This window comes from Heterocephalus glaber, unplaced genomic scaffold (genome assembly GCF_053883595.1).
Source record: "Heterocephalus glaber isolate CG9 unplaced genomic scaffold, H.glaber_assembly_v1.0 deba00001545, whole genome shotgun sequence".
NCBI classification, from domain to species: domain Eukaryota; kingdom Metazoa; phylum Chordata; class Mammalia; order Rodentia; family Bathyergidae; genus Heterocephalus; species Heterocephalus glaber.
Window position 1 is genome coordinate 59,851 of NW_028258338.1, and position 13,572 is coordinate 73,422.

Here is a 13,572-nt window from a genome sequence, read left to right on the forward strand (position 1 = left end):
ATGTTCTCTGAGTACATACTCTAACATTGTTAATGTCACAAAGCTAATCTGAGTGAAATAGTGACAGAGGAATAGTGACAATTATATGACTGTGTTAATATCTATCAATCAACTACAGTAATATTGCTCAAGAAAAATCAGACATGAGCATTGTGTATAATCATTAATCCTAGAGATGAAATTCACAAATTTGGTGTAAACATTAAGACAAACTATGTATTGACTTAAAGCTAATATGTACAAAATGGGACAGCTATAACTCCACTCATGATAGGCAAGAATTCAACAGTAATTTTACAGAGTTAACTATCATAAGATAACAAATCTTTATGGTTATATTATTAAAGATATAGGGCTTGTGAATGGGGCAATGCAAGAGAACTTTGAAACTTCAAACTCGATGATATAAGAACAAAGAGAAAGAAGTAGTACAAAGGATCTTATTGAAAAGATGAAGGATGTTTATATAATTAGGTAAAGGTTAGAGAAAACCTGCTGAGAAATAGAAGATGAAAACAAAAGAGGAAGAAAAAAGAAATTATATAGAAAATAAAATAAATAGTGAAAGGGAGAAGAGAAAAAAACTTTTAAAAAGGAGTAAGAAAAAGTGATAAGGGTCTAGGAAGCCGTGGCGGGTCACCCAGCGGGGGCGGCTGCCAAGTGTTGGCCAGACCGCAACGACTGGTGTTCGGGCGCCGGCGAGATGTCTCTATTCGCCGCCAACCCCTTCGAGCAGGACGTAGGATCTCACTATGTAGCCCAGGCTGACCTTGAACTCATGACAGTCTTCCTACCTTACCCTCCAGAGTGCTGGGACTACAGGCATGTGCCACTATGCCCTTCTGTGATTGGATTTTAAAAAGCTACAAATGAATACAATACCACAGAAGATTGGAGTCTTATTATGGACATATGTGACAAAGTTGGAAGCACTCCTAATGGAGCAAAAGATTGCCTAAAAGCCATAATGAAAAGGGTAAATCATAAGGTTCCTCGTGTTGCTCTGCAAGCATTAACTCTTCTTGGGGCTTGTGTGGCTAACTGTGGAAAGATATTTCATTTAGAAGTATGTTCCTGTAATTTTGCAACAGAAGTACGTGCTGTGATAAAAAATAAGGCTCATCCTAAAGTATGTGAAAAACTGAAATCTTTAATGGTGGAATGGTCAGAAGAATTTCACAAGGACCCTCAATTTAGTCTAATATCTGCTATTAAATCAATGAAAGAAGAAAGAGTTACTTTTCCTCCAGCGAATTCTCAGACTGTCTCTGCTGCTGCCAAGAATGGAATATCATTGAACAAAAACAAAGAAGACAAAGACATAGCTAAAGCTATCGAATTATCATTGCAAGAACAGAAACAGCAGTGCACAGAGACAAAATCTTTATATCCATCTGCAGAAATTCAGTTAAACAATAGGGTTGCACGAAAAGTGAGAGCCATATACGATTTTGAAGCCATTGAGGACAATGAACTCACCTTTAAACATGGTGAAATTATATTGTTTTGGATGACAGTGATGCCAATTGGTGGAAAGGAGAAAATCACAGAGGAATAGGACTCTTCTCATCTAATTTTGTGACAACTAATTTAAACACAGAGTCTGAAGCAGCAGCTGTGGACAAATTGAATGTAATTGATGATGATGTGGAGGAAATTAAGAAATCAGAACCTGAGCCTGTTTATATAGATGAGGATAAGATGGATAGAGCCCTACAGATGCTCCAGAGTATAGATCCAGCTGATTCAAAACCAGATTCCCAAGAACTCTTGGATTTGGAAGATATCTGCCAACAAATGGGTCCACTGATAGATGAAAAACTTGAAGAGACTGACAGGAAGCATTCTGAATTATCTGAATTGAATATAAAAGTCTTGGAAGCTCTGGAACTGTATAACAAACTGGTGAATGAAGCACCAGTATATTCAGTCTACTCGAAGCTCCACCCTTCAGCACATTACCCCTCTACATCATCTGGGGCTCCATTGCAGACATACCCAATTCAATCACATGGTGGAAACTACATGGGTCAAAGTCTTCACCAAATAACTGCTACCCAAAGTTACATCCTAGGACCAGATCATATTAGTTCATTGTGGTCTCTGCCTCCAAACATGAATTCCTCAGTAACAACACAGCCTGCACAAACTCCATATTTAAGCACCGGACAAGACACTGTGTCCAATCCTTACATGAACCAGAACTCTAACTTTCCATCAGCTACTGGTACAACTGCTTTCACACAGCAGATGGGGATGTCCGTGGATATGTCAGTTTACCAGAACACTACTTGCAGTTTACAACTGGCGGGCTTTCTGGTGGCAGTTCCAGCTCCCTCCGTTGCACAGCAACAAACAAATTACCATCAGCAGCCTCTCCTTTAAAGTCAAAGCATTTTATTGAAAGCCTTCATAAGTATGCCTGGAAATATTAAAACTTCTTTCCTTTCAACTCAAAAGGACCATGAATAAATAGAGCACAAAATCTTACTCTAAAGACCATGAAAGGGGTTTTTTTTTCCCTTCAGTCCAGTGCGTTTGAAGTCAGTTTTTTGATCAGAGGCAGCTTAAAGGTCCTTCTGGTTGTTTTGTTGTATTTTCAAATGTCTTTACATAAATCTGGACACCCAGTAAATAGCCTTATGACACTAAACAGTATGGGATAGAAGTGTAAACTTTTTGCTTTAAATAAACCATTGTTTCCCTCTACTATGTCAGGATAAGAGCACCAGAGACCTTTAAATATTTTTGTGTGTGTATATTTTTGTCAGGGTTTCCCACACACTATTATTTTAAAAGACAAACATCTTTTTGTGTGAGCATTTAGCTTGCCAAAGTATTTCGTTTTGGCTCCTTAAATTGCAGTTGTGTTTGCAGTACTGTCAGTTTTTCTGTCAGTGTTATGTTGAATAACAATTAGCATATAATTGGCTACAGAAGCAAGAGCAATTTGGAAGGAACAAAAATGTTTTCTCTTATTAACAGTGAAAACCATGTAAATGCAGATGTGTAGTAAAGCATTTAGCCTGTCCCTTAAACAGTCATGCCAGTAGCGGGCCAAGGAATATTCACAAAACATTTCCAATCCCAGGGGAAATTATTTCTTTTCCTGCAAGCATCCCTGGTATTTGGAATTACCACTAATGACCTTTTCAAGTGACTTTGGCCATTGTCTAATGAAGATATGGTCCATTTGTGTTCCTTCCTGCAGTGTGGTATGCATCGCTGCTGTAGTTCCTTTTTATGGATGATATCAGACATTCCTAATAATTTGGTGTGATATAAACCACGCATGGGTGATAAATGTGTTTTTATTAATGTGTATTTTTTTAAAGAAGTGATTCTGATACCATTGCTAAGCTATCATCTTAAGCTGTTGAAAAAAGTTTTCATTCCTTTCAGAAGTAATTCTGAGCCTTTGGAATTTCACATACTGTAGGAGTTGGTAATCAATCAATATGGATTGTTTTGTATTGAATAAATTTGCACAATACAAATTAGAAAATACAGATATGTATGGTTATAGATACATATTTAAACTGGGAAAAATACTGGACATGTTTAATTTTTTTAAAAAGTCTTTTCATGGATACAAAACTTCTTTTTTTGAAGTATTTAATCTTTCTACAAAGTCCATTTGAAAATAATTCAGCGAATTTTGTCATTTGTCTATTTACAGAAATTTTATTACAAGTATGTTCCTTTTTCAAAGAAACTTTATTCTCGAACAAAATTTGAAAGCTTAGTGTCTGTCATTATCTTGTTTCAGATACAAATAACTGAAAAGAAAATTTTAATCTTTAATGACTTGTGGTCTGTTTATCATCCAGTATTTTCCTTTCAGGTAAATTCAGTTATTATATACTTTAAAAACTTTTTTAAATGGTACCTTAACTTTATTGGAAACAAAGCTATTCTTAAAGAAAAGAAAAAAAATCCAGAGCTGCTCTTAATAATAATATTTGCATTCATATGCAGAATCTTACATTTTCTTCTAAACTGTACTTAGTCAATTTATTTTAATGTTTGTGTAAATAAGTTTTGTTTAATTGTCATCTGAATTGTAGTTCAGCATAAATATCCACTAAATTGGGATCAGCCAATTAAGTTCAGGTAACATCGTTTTGGAATCATAAAACATAACACATATTTAAATAGGGTATATTGGCATTTATCTGAAATTTTATACATGCAGAAGTTTCCTCTTAAAAAGAACTTTATTTCTTCCCATTTATGAGGAATTTGTGTCAGTGATTATTGCTAGTATAAAAATGATGCTAAATTTCTGTTGATCTTTTTTAAGTGTTAAGAAATACAAGGTGGTTCTTTTTTTTCCTGTGATCTTATGGATAGTATTTATTTTAAGATGTTTATATTTACATGTTCTCTGCCAAAGGAATGGTCTAATTTAAAATATCTATATTGGCTTCATACTGTTCTATATCAAAAAATTTTAAAAAATAACTTCTGCTTTTTCTTGGTACATTAGAAAGAATTCCTGAAAATTTATAATAGAACTAATTTTATAATATGGCAAATACCCCTGGGTGTTAAAATATATGAACTGGAATATGTTTGTATTGTTTGGAAAAATGTATAGCCCGTCAAGATTGTCTCTTAATTTGGTGATTTATTTACAAACTACCCAATCATTAATTATAATATTTTTCATTTAGGATTTGAACTTATTTGCAGATACATTGTTATCTTACTCTGTTCAAGTAGCTGGTATTTAACTGTGTAATAAATTTTACTGTACATTGAAAGTAGTTATTAAATTTTACCTTCTGAATTTTAAAAAATTGTGAATGTTTAAAAAATATATGGTTGAGCTGGGGATGTAGCTTAGTAGTAGTAGTAGAGCATGTGCTCTCAGCATGCTTAAGGCTGTACAGTTGATCCCCAGAACTGCAAAAAATACAATGGTTTAAGAATTTTTACAAAACTGTTTCTTAGTAAAAACTATAATGTTAACACTCCTGAGTTCTAGGTGAGGATTTATTGAATTGTCATTATGATGAGAATACTGAAGTTATTTTTAAAAGTAATAAATTATAAATAATAAAAAAAAGAAAAAGTGATAAGAAGCAATGCAGAAGGACAAAAGGAGATATCCCAATCACTGGGAAATTTGCAAAAAACAAAGGTGGGGAGGAAAAATGAAAAAAAAAAAAAACAAACCAAACCAAACAACTAAACACAACTCAGACATTCACAAAATCAAGAAGAAAAACAAAAAGATAAACAAACACAAAAACAAACTAGAAATTTCTCAGTAATGTCAAAAGTGTAATTTTCTTCCTGGATCTACAGTTTTTGGGCAGTGTCCAATTCAAGATGTGTCTCTGCTCATACTGGTAGATAAAGAAGGCAATCAGGTCCCAGATCCATGATGTATGTGGTCACCAGCAGGCAGTAGAAGAAGGGTGAAGGTGCAAATTCTGTGACATTCCAATCCAGATTTAGGTTGAACCTGGCCTCTAGTTATGGGGGTGGGCCCAGAATCCTTTAGCTTTAATCCCTCTGGTGCTCTATTGCTGGCCTGACCATGGCTCCCTGTCCATGATTATGTCCAGTGCCTGTCCTTCACCCAGTCACTGTAGGAGCATAACACTGGAGCCCTGAAATGAAGACAACCCAGAGCTGCTCTGAGTCCTGAGTTCAGTTGACTGCTCCCTGAAATCGTGTCCAATGACTCCCTGCAGAGGATATTTCAGGCACTCAGACTGGTGTCACTCACCAGCTGTTGCAGCAGAAAGCATTTGCTAGTCTGTTCCACTGCTGTGTTTCTTCCTGAAAGGCTCTGGGGTGCCCGCTTTTACTTTGTCTCTACAAATTTGGTCTTTGAACCAACAGCCGGAAGCTGAGGAGAAAATACAGATTGTGTCTTCCCTTTTCCGAGTTGTCTTCTGCCTCTTAAGTTTCTCTCTAGGCTTCAAATTTCCTGTCAGATCCTTCCTGGGTCCTGGGGATCCACCTTCCTCCTTTGCTTCTCCAAGTTGTTATTTTCCATTGTCTGGATTCTGAATCTTGGGAGAGGCTGTTGTGTTGTTGCTTACCACTGCACCATCAGATGGCAGTCTCTCTTGTTTTAAAGAGAGTCATGTAAAGCCCTAGGTGTAGAAATACAACCATGTGACTCAAAACTTAGTCAAGATGAAAAACATTTATGTTTCTTTTTCCAAGTCTTCATTACTCAACCCATCACTCCTCATGCACTGGAGGAAACCACTTTTCCTATTTCTATCAACAAATATTAGTTTTGTTTTACTTTGACTTTGTATGTGAAGAATCATATCACATGTACTTTTTCCTTTTTAATGCATATTAATTATACAGAATAGCATGCATACAACTTACTTTGATCATTTTCACCCCATTATCTACCTTTTCATTCCATCAACCTGCCCCTTATTCCCTTCTCTTTCTAAGTCTCCCTTCTAAGTACATTCTCTCTAACTTTCTATTCCTCTATCTCTCTGTCCGTGGAAACTTCCCATGTGAAAAAAGATTCCATATATTAAAGACATCATGTGATATTTGTCTTTCTGAGTCTGTCCTACTTCATTTAAAATGATGTTCTTGAGTCGCGCAGAAAACACTGAATCAGCCCGATGCAGACAAGCAGGTCTGCGGACGTGGTCCCGAGGTTGCCAGTCATGCTGAAAACATGGAATCAGCTCGACTCCTGGCAGCAATTCAATGGAACCCCCCCCCCCGCCAGCTCCTTTGGCCTCTTCTCGGTACAGCCACCTGGTTCCACACTACAAAGATGCAAAGGACACCAGACCACCAGACCACTGTACTGGAGCTAATCAAATTTTCAGCATTTAAAGAATTCCTGCCCAGAGGAAGGGGCTTCTGAGCCACTGTCCCACTGCTCCTGGTCCAGAGGAAGGGTCTTCTGAGCCGCCAAACGTCCCACTGCTCCCGTCCCAGAGGAAGGTGCTTTCAGGTCACCATCCCTACCACCACACCCGGCCCCTGGCCCACGTCACCCATTTCAGAGAAGGTGAGCCGCACGGACACCAACAGCACCGCCCCTGCCCCCTCCCCCAGTCAAATTGAGAAAACACGTAAAGAAGTCTCAAAACCAGACTTCCACAACACCTACAGCAACCCCAAAGGGAAATGAGATGGAACACTCTGATACTCAAATACCTGGGCCCACTGAACTGGCAACAAAAGGAGATCTGGAAAAAATGAAATCAGAAATAATTTCTCAGATAACAGGAGAAATTGTGCTCCTAGTGAAAGACATGATTAATAAATCTAGAGAGGAGCTGAGGAACATGATGGAATCCCAACATAGGAAACAAATGGAATCCATAAAACAGATGCAAATAGATTTCCAAGACTTGAAAAACTACATTGAAAGTCTACACAGCAGAATGAGCCAATGTGAGGACAGAATTTCAGATATAGAAGATAAGATTGCAATTAGTGACCAGAAAAATAAAAATTGCTTTAAAATTGTAAGGGACCATGAGGAATCAATCCAGCAGCTGCTAGACGATGCAAAGAAGAATAACATAAGACTGACTGGAGTCAATGAAGAAACAGGAAAGAGTGCAGATGACATAAAAAAAACTCTTCGTAGAAGTAATGGCAGAAAAATCCCAAGCAGGGGAAAAGAACTTGACATACAGATAAGTGAGTCATATAGGACTCCAAATAGCCTTGATCAAAAAAAATCGACACATAGGCATATAATTGTAAAGATTCCAGAAACTCAACAGAAGAACAAAGTTCGACAAGCAGTTAGAGAAAAGAAACAAATCACATACAAAGGAAAGCCCATCAGAATCACAGCAGACTTCCCAACACAAACCATCAAGGCAAGAAGAGCTTGGAGTGATGTATTTCAATCCATAAAGGAAAACAGCCGCCAACCCAGATTGATGTACCCTGCAAAACTATCTTTCAAAATGGATGGAGAAATAAGATACTTTCATGACAAAGAGCACCTTAGGAACTTGGTGAATACCAAACCAGCACTCCAAAGAATTTTACACTATATCCTAGGAACAGACACTGAGGATCACAACCCCAGGAAGCAAAGCAGAATGAACCCATCTGGCATGACAAGAAATTAAATATAATGGGAGAGAACCTAACAAAAAGAAAAAGTCATGGCAATGATAAGTCAATATGTTTCAGTTATAACCATCAACGTTAATGGTCTCAATTCACCAATCAAAAGAAATAGACTGGCAGAATGGGTCAAGAAGCAAAATCCAACAATATGCTGCATACAAGAAACACACTTAATTCAAAAGGAAACTCATAGACTGAAAGTTAAAGGGTGGAAAACAATACTCCATGTGACAGGAACCCAAGAAAAAATCAGGAGTAGCTATCCTCTTGGCAGATCAAGTAGATTTCAAACCAACACTGATGAAGAGAGATGAAGAAGGACATTACATCCTTGTAAAGGGAAGAATCCAAGAGGAAGAGATGACAATCATAAATATCTATGCACCAAACACTAGTGCACCCAACTATATAAAACAAATACTAATGGACATGAAAAGCCATATATGCACTAATACAATTGTAGTGGGGGACCTCAACACCCCACTGTCACAAATAGATAGATCAACTAGACTAAAAATAAGTAATGAAATACTAGAACTCAATTGAACTCTTGAACAAATGAACTTAACAGATGTTTACAGAGTCTTCCACCCCACAAAATCAGAATACACATTCTTCTCAGCTGCACATGGGTCATTCTCAAAAATAGACCACATACACGTAGAACATGTTTAAGTAAGTGCAAAAGAATTGAAGATATCCCCTGTATATTATCAGACCATAGTGCCATGAAATTGGACATCCATAGCAAAAGAAAATCAAAAAATTTCATAAACACATGGAAATTGAACAACACACTTCTGAATAACCAATGGGTCACAGAGGAAATTAAAGAAGAAATCAGACAGTTCCTTCAATTAAATGACAATGACGATACAACATATTGTAATCTATGGGACACAATGACAGCAGTCTTATGAGGGAAATTCATAGCAGTGAATATGCATATTAGGAAAACAGAACGAGCCCAATTAAATAATCTGATGCTGAACCTCAAGCTTCTAGAAAAAGAAGAGCAGGACAACCCCAGAGCTCATACAAGGGAGGAAATTATAAAGATCAAAGCAGAAATCAATGCAATGGAGACTAAGAGAATGATACAAAAAATCAATGAAGCCAAGAGTTGGTTCTTCGAAAGAATCAATGAAATTGACAAACCCTTAGTCAACCTTATCAGAAAAAAGAAAAGAAAAGGCCCAAATTCATGCAATTCGGAATGAAAAGGGTGAAATTACAACAAACCCAGCAGAAATCCAGAGGATCATCAATACCTACTTCCAGAACCTATACACCAATAAGATGGACAACACAGAAGAAATGGACAGATTCCTAGATATGTATGAATTACCAACGTTGAACAAAGAAGGCCTAAGAATTCTGAACAATACAATATCAACCAATGAAATTGAAAATGTAATTAAAAACTTATCAACTAAGTAAAGCCCGGGCCCTGATAGCTTCACTGCTGAATTCTACAAGACATTTAGAGAGGAACTACTGCCACTACTGTTTAAACTCTTCAATGAAATTGAAAGGGAAGCAATACTCCCAAATTTATTCCTGGAAGCAAGCATCACCTTGATCCCCAAAGCAGAGAAAGACCCAACCAAAAAGGAGAACTATAGGCCAATCTCACTAATGAACATAGATGCAAAAATCCTTAATAAGATACTGGCAAACAGAATGCAGAAGATCATCAAGAAGATCATACACCCTGATCAAGTGGGATTCATCCCAGGGATGCAGGGATGGTTCAACATATGGAAATCAATCAATGTAATACACTATATCAATAGAGCCAAGGACAAAAACCATATGATTATCTCCATAGATGCAGAAAAAGCATTTGACAAAATCCAACACGCATTTATGATAACAACCCTACAAAAAATTGGAATAGATGGTCTCTACCTCAAACTGATAGAAGCCATCTATGAAAAACCAACAGCCAATATCATACTAAATGGTCAAAAAATGAAATCCTTCATACTAAAATCAGGAACAAGACAAGGATGTCCACTATCACCACTCTTTTTCAATGTAGTTCTGGAAACATTAACCACGGCAATTAGACAAAAGAAAGAAATAAAAGGAATAAAGATAGGAAATGAAGAAGTCAAATTGTCATTATTTGCAGAAGGCATGATACTTTACATATAAGACCCCAAGAACTCCACCAAATGTCTTCTAGACTTAATAACCAAATTCAGTCAAGTAGCTGGTTACAAGGTCAACACACAAAAATCAATAGCTTTCCTCTACACGAATGATAGACTCACTGAGAAATAGGGCAAATAATTCCTTTCACAATGGCATCCAAAAAACTGAAACACCTAGGAATCAACCTAATGAAAGAAATCAAAGACCTCTTCTCTGAAAATTATAGCACTTTTTAAAAAGCTATTGAAGGGGATATCAGAAAATGGAAAGATGTCCCTTGCTCCTGGGTAGGAAGGCTCAACATAGTGAAAATGGCTATACTTCCAAAACTGCTATATAGATTCATTCCAATCCCAATTGAAATACCAGCAGCATACTTCATGGACCTTGAGAAAAAAAATCCAAAAATTCATTTGGAACAAGAAGAGACCAAAAATAGCCAAAGCAATTCTTGGTAACAGAGACATGGCAGGGACTATTACAACCCCCAACTTGAAACTATACCACAAAGCTCCTGTGATGAAAACAGCATGGTACTGGAAAAGAAACAGACCTGAAGACCAGTGGAACAGACTAGAAGATGCAGAAACAACTCCAGACACCCTCCACCACCTCATCTTTGACAAAGGAGCCTAACACCCTCACTGAAGGAAAGATAGTCTCTTTTTTTTTTTCTTAAATTCTTTTATTGGTACATTTTAGGTATACAATACATTTACATTTATCTTTGGGTGCTTGTACCTGTACATGATGTATCTTGGTTCTTATTTTTCCCCATTACCTGTGCGCCCTTCACCCCTCTACCCTTCCCTATTTACATACTTTGTTTCGATTTTTTTTTCTTTTCTCATACGTTTTCCTTTCCATTCTTTCCTTTCCCCATCTCCTCACACCACCACCACCCCTTTGGAGCTTTTTATATTTCAAAGTATAAATTATTAGTTTTTAATTGTTTTAGTCTTTATTTACACTCTCAGGTTCTCACACTACAGAAACTATTCGGTATTTACACATGTGTGTCTTATTTATTTCACTTAAGAGTATGGCCTCAATATGCATCCATTTAGCTATAAATGATTCTAGTTTCTTGTTCTTTATGGCTGAGTAATACTCCATTTTATAAAAAAAAAAAAAAACACATCTTCTTTATCCAGTTTCCAGTTGATGGGCACTTGGGCTGTTTCCAAGCTTTAGCTATTACAAACTGTGCCACAATAAACATGGGTACACATATATCTCTGTGGTATGATACTTTTAATTCATTTAGGAAAATACCCAGCAGGGAAATAGCTGGGCCAAATGGGACCTCCAGCCCTAGTTCTTTGAGGTATCTCCATACTGATTTCCATAGTGGGTGCACCAGTCTGCACTCCCACCAACAATGGAAAAGGGTTCCTTTCTCTAAACACCCCCGCCAGCATTTGTTATTGGTTGATTTCTTGATAGCAGCCATTCTTTCTGGGGTGAGGTGGAATCTCAGTGTTGTTTTCATATGCATTTCTCCAATGACCAGTGATGGTGAACATTTTTTCATATGTTTATTTGCTGCTTTTACTTCGTCTGACAAATGTCTGTCCATTTCAGATGATCATTTTTGTTTTTTGTTTTTGTTTTTGTTTTGTTTTTTTTGGTACCGGGTTTTGAACTCGGTCCTTGCACTTGCACAGCCAGTGGCAAAACCACTGAGCTAAATCCCCAGCCCATGATGCCCATTTCTGAATTGGGTCTTGGAATTTGGGGGTCTGATCTTTTTCAGTTCTTTATATATTCTAGATAGTAGCCCTTTTTCTGAGTTACAACTACTAAAAATTTTTTCCCTCATTCTACGTTGTCTGTTAGCTCTGTTAATGGTTTCTCTTGCAGTACAGAAGCTTTTTAATAAGATGAAATCCCAGTTGTTGATTCTTTCTGCTAGTTCCCAAGCTACTGAGGTTTTGTTCATAAAGTCTTTTCCTATGCCAATGTCTTCAAGAGTTCTATCTAACTTATCTTCCAGCAAGTTTAGTGTTTCTGTCCTAATATTTAGATCTTTAATCCACTTAGTTCTTAGTTCAGTACATGGTGACAGATATGGGTCTAGTTTTAATCTCTGACAGGTTGAAATCCAGTTTTTCCAACACCATTTATTAAAGAGGTTATCTTTCCTCCAATGAGGGTGGTTGGCTCCTTTGTCAAAGATGAGGTGGCTGAGTATGTCTGAAGTTCTTTCTGCATCTTCTAATCTATTCCACTGTTTCTTTGCCAGTACCATGCTGTTTTTATCACACTCGCTTTGTAGTATAGCTTCAAGTTGGGTATTGTGATACTCCCAGCCATGTCTCTGTTGCCCAGAATTGCTTTTGCTATTCTAGGTCTCCTCTGGTTCCAAATGAATTTCTGGATTATTTTCTCTAGCACTGTGAAGTATATTGTTGGAATTTCAATTGGCATTGCATTAAATCTATATAGCAGTTTTGGAAGTATGGCCATTTTCATTATATTGATTCTTCTTACCCAGGAACAAGGGACGTCTTTCCATTTTCTTACATCTTCCTTGATCTCCTTTTTCAGGATGCTATAGTTTTCAGTGTACAGATCTTTTGCTTCCTTTTTTAGGTTGATTCCTAGATGTTTCATTTTTTTGGATGCTATTGTAAAAGGAATTATCTCCCGAATTTCTCTCTCAATGACTCAATTTGTGTATAAGAAGGCTATTGTTTTTTGAGTGTTGACATTATATCCAGCTACTCTACTGAATCTGTCAATTAAGTCTAGAAGTCTTTTGGTAGAGTTTTTTGGGTTTTCTATGTAAAGAATCATATCATCAGCAAATAATGACACTTTAACTTTTTCCTTTTCTATCTTTATTCCTTTTATTTCTTTCTCTTTTCTAATTGCTTTGGCTAATGTTTCCAGAACTATATTGAACAGGAGTGGTGATAGTTGGCATCCTTCTCTTGTTCCTGATTTTAGTGTGAAAGTTTTCAGTTTTTGACCATTTAGTATGATGTTGGCTGTTGGTTTTTCATAGATAGCCTTAATCAGGTTGAAATAAAGACCTCTTATTCCAATTTTCTGTAGCATTTTTATCATGAATGGGTGTTGGATTTTGTCAAATGCTTTCTCTGCATCTATTGAGATGATCATGTGGTTTTTGTCCTTGACTCTGTTAATATAGTGTATTACATTTGTTGATTTATGAATGTTGCACCAACCTTGCATCCCTGGGATAAATCCAATTTGGTCAGTGTGTATGTTCTTCTTGATGACCCTCTGTATTCTGTTTACCAGTATCTTGTTGAGGATTTTTGCATCTATGTTCATTAGGGAGATTGG

The 13,572-nt window shown here is 36.8% G+C and overlaps 1 pseudogene across 1 annotated transcript; it reads left to right on the plus strand.

Moving 5' to 3' along the window:
* The first annotated feature begins 622 nt into the window (after positions 1 to 622).
* Positions 623 to 4,581, plus strand: LOC101723984 (signal transducing adapter molecule 2 pseudogene; annotated as a pseudogene). Its single transcript, XR_015442386.1, has one exon. The product of XR_015442386.1 is annotated as a signal transducing adapter molecule 2 pseudogene (transcript).
* Positions 4,582 to 13,572: the final 8,991 nt, after the last annotated feature.